Below are 4,323 nucleotides of genomic sequence, written 5' to 3' on the forward strand. Positions count from 1 at the left end.
CTTTTCAGGTGGGAATTTCCCCAAGGCCTATCCTTTAAATATAGAGGAAGGAAAATAAGAATAAAGTCAGTGAGTAACAAAGACGAATTTCTGAGAGAACACGAAGAAGATCTTGTGAAAGAAGTGGAATCTGGTGAGAGGTCAAACTCACCAGGGAAAGAAATACTAGATATAGGCAACTTATCATTTGGAATGAAACCACCGACAGGAAAAGAACCACTGACAGAAGAAGAACAACCACCACTGACAGAGGAAGAACAACCACTTGGAGCAGAAGGAGGGGAAAATAAATAGCTCCATCATGGCTCTGCAACTTCTAAGCTGGAATTGTAATGGTTTGAACCTTCCCTGAAAGAGGAAAAATGTCTTTCATATATTGAAAAAAGAACAATTGGACCTGATTTGTCTACAAGAAACACATGTAATGAGGACACAGAAAAATACTTATCAACAAAAGACTAGGACAAGAATTTATATCATCTGACAAAGTGAAAAAGAGAGGAGTGGTGATCTACGCAAAGGAGAAATTGCTACCAAAATTGATTTTTAAAGATGAACAAGGAAGATTCTTAGCAATTGAAATCCAAGTTCAAGGAGAAAAATTTCTGATCGTAGGAATTTATGCACCGAATGAGGGGAAATCTGAATTTTTAAAGAAGTTGCATGAGATCCTAATGGGCTATTTGGATTACAACTTAATTTTAATGGGTGACATGAATGGAGTTGTATCTACAAACATGGACAAAGCACAAAGACAGGTAGTCTCTAAAGATGGAAGATTACCTAAGACCTTTTTTGAAATGACTGATAATATGGACTTAATTGATATTTGGAGGACAAGGAACCCTCTCTCTTGAGAGGGAACTTTCTTTTCTGAAGCGAAAATGACATGGACTAGAATTGACCAAATATGGGTTACTAGAGGGATGGCTCCAAAGATAAAGAGTGGAAATCTGCCCAAAAACGTGCTCCGACCATAACGCCTTAAAGATGGAGATGAAACAAACGACGGCCGGCTCTTTTAGATGGAGGATGAATGACACCTTATTTAGAGATGAAGAAGTATATAAAAAGGCCCAAAAAACTTTGAGAGACTATTTTGAAATAAATTTAAAGACCAATGTTGAAAAAAGAGTAATCTGGGATGCAAGTAAAGCTGTTATGCGAGGATTCCTGATACAACAAAATGCAATAAAGAAGAGAAGTCAAAATGAGAAAAAGGATAAGATCTTGGAAAAGATTAAAGAAGGGGAAAGGAAATTAAGATCTAAATCAAAGACTCAAGAGATTCTGAAAGAAATTAAGATCTACCAGACACAATATATGGAATTAATGAATCAAGAGATAGAATGGAAAATTAAACAAATGAGACAAAATACATTTGAATCAGCAGATAAATGTGGTAAATTATTGGCGTGGCAAATAAAGAAAAGACAAAAATTGAACACAGTTACAAATTTAGAAGTGGAAGGAAAGAACATTTATAATCCAAATGAGATCAGAAACTGCTTCCAGAGATACTTCAAACAACTGTACTCACAAGGGCCGCAGAAAGAAATGGATATAGATGAATTTCTGAAGAAAAATGGATTACAAAAAATGGACTTTGATTGATCTGACGTGACTCCCGCTAATTGATTTAAGGTCCTCAATTAGCAATTTATGGCCGCCCGGCACACTTCCGCTGCGCAGCTCTCAGTCACGTCTCAGCAGAGTTTCACACAGCGGTGTAAACTGTCACGTAGCTCGGCTCAGCTTCCAGACAAACACACAGAGTACAGGTTTGTCTATTTACAGCCGTTTATTCCAACAGATCTCAGGAAAATCCAGGACTGCTTGCAGCCATTATAAAACTGCTCCTTTTCCCTCACAACACAGAGTGAGAATGACTAACTCCTCCCAAACTCCTCCCAGCTTCGAAAACTGACGTCAGAATGGTGTGGCATCATGGGAACAACTTAACCTGTTAAGTTCCAACCTCAACACCCCTCTTTGCCGCCCATTCTGACAAGACCCTTTTGAGTTCAACACCTTCCCCTTTGCCTTGTGCCCCTTCCCGGCATCTTTCCCAGGCACCTGTTGAACCCCTTCAACACTCCCAGAATCACACTGTGCGAATTTTGCCCACGCACATGTTGCCTGGTATCTTTCAGGTGGAATGCCCTTTGTTGTGCGACTAGACCTTCTGGGCACAAACTCAGATGTTACCTCTGACTCACTGCCACCAGGAACTGTGTCTTCAACATCACGGGATTCCCCCTCTGACTTAAAACGTTTTCGAATCCTCTCCATTACACTCACAGGAGAACTGGGCTCGCTTTTGGGTGTTCTCTTAACATCTTGTGGAGAAACTACCGATACCTCCTCCTGTTCCTGACTTTGGTCAGTTACCTGATCGTCATCATCGGACTCATCCTCTCCTTCCTCCCCCTCAGAATTTTCCTGTTCTGAATCAGAAAGACATTCTGAAAGAACATCACGCTTGACAGCAGTTTTTGACTTTTTATCCTGCTCATAGAACTCAGCGTGTTTACTGATCAGCAACTTACTCTGATCACCTGATGGAAACGCAAACCTCCATGCACACGCTGCTGGCTCATACCCACAGAAGATCATTTTCCGGAACTTGGATCCATCTGGCCCCTGCAAAGCAGCAGGTACCGGCACAGACGCATGTGACCCAAACATACGCAAAAAATGAATCTGGGGTTTCCTGCCATGCAACAACCTAAACGGTGTGTCACCTACTAGTGTATTGTAGGTACGATTCCAGGTGAAGCTCACATACTTGATTGCCTCCAGCCAAAACCTTGGAGGTAACCCAGAATCTTTCAGCATCACCTGTGCAGCCTTAACCAGAGCCTGACACCTGAGCTCTGACACTCCCCTCTGATTGGGTGAAGTCACTGTGTGACGTATCCCTTTCTTGCGAAAGTACTTCTGCAAAGCAGAACCTGTTGACTGGGCTCCTCTGTCACTTGTGACAGCTTGCACCCTGGTGGAAAACCTTTGTTCCACCTCCTCAATCCAACGTTTGATCAGCTGTGCTGCATCATCCTTGGATTTGAGACCGTGCGTCCAGGAATTCTGCGTAAAATTATCCTGCATCGTGAGCAGAAACCTTGACCCTCCCAGACTTGGTTCCCTTACAGGACCCCACAAATCTATGTGAATCATTTCAAAAGGTCTCGTGGTTACCCTCTCCACTTTTGGATAACTGCATCCTTTTACCTTTGCCAGTTTGCATGTTTCACAACTTATAGTATACCCACATTCTGTGATGTGACAACCTTTGGAAACCTCAGGTAGCACCTGTAGTTCTTCCAAAAAACCATGAGCTGTTCGTGCATGCCAAGCATGGACACATGAATCATGATTGGGAATTGTAGCACGCAGTGCTTGTGCTTTCTCAACCTTCCCATCACCCTCCAGAGACGTTTTAAGAATGAAGAGATCATTCTGCCCCTTTTTAACCTTGGCAAGCATCCTCCCTCCTTTGGAGATTGTGCACACATCATCCTGAAAACAAACCGTAAATCCCTTTTTCAGTAAATAAGGCACAGATAAAAGACAGTGGTGCATCCCAGGAACAGTACAACACTGCAACGTTTCCTGTAAAATAGAAAAAGGCACATTTACAGAATTAGTCACATTTCTTTTCTGTCCATTTGCGAAAAGTACAGTCTTCCCAGCCGGAATTGCCTTGCAATTCCACATCTCGACAGCAGGTGTCTCTGGAATCAAATTGCAATTTGCTGCAGAGTCAATAACAAAACTTAGCTCCAAGGTTGTCTCACAGCTGTCTTCAGACACAGCCAGACTAGCTGTTATTTGATAAGTCTCCTCCTGGTGTTTGGCACGTCCACCAGTCTCAGTCCCACGCCTGGCTGCTCTCCCAGGCTGGTTGCCATGGAAACCCGACTGATTCCCATGAGAGTTCAGCTGTTTGACCTTGGCAACATCCTGTCTTGCCTCTCTGCTCGGGTGGGGGCAATCTCGACGCAGATGTCCCGCCGCATTACACACGTAGCAACGATGAACTCCAGTGGAAAAACACTGCCTGGGGCTCTTTTCAGCTGGCTTGGCCCTCCTTCTTCCGGAAAAGCACTCCTTGCCAGATCCGCCCCCCCTGAACTGCCGCTTCATTCCAGCAGGTTCAGTGGAAAACTTTTCAAACTTGCCTTTGGAACTTTCCGCCCCCCCGACTTGCTCACTAGCACTCCTTGAGGCTAAATCATCAGGAACAGGGGCTCCAGCCATCTCTAGGCTTTCAGCTTCCATCTGCCCTTGGCCCTCTGCTGAGTCTTCACACAGACGTTTCAG

Source organism: Podarcis liolepis (genome assembly GCF_965112155.1).
Source record: "Podarcis liolepis genome assembly, chromosome: 6".
NCBI lineage: Eukaryota > Metazoa > Chordata > Lepidosauria > Squamata > Lacertidae > Podarcis > Podarcis liolepis.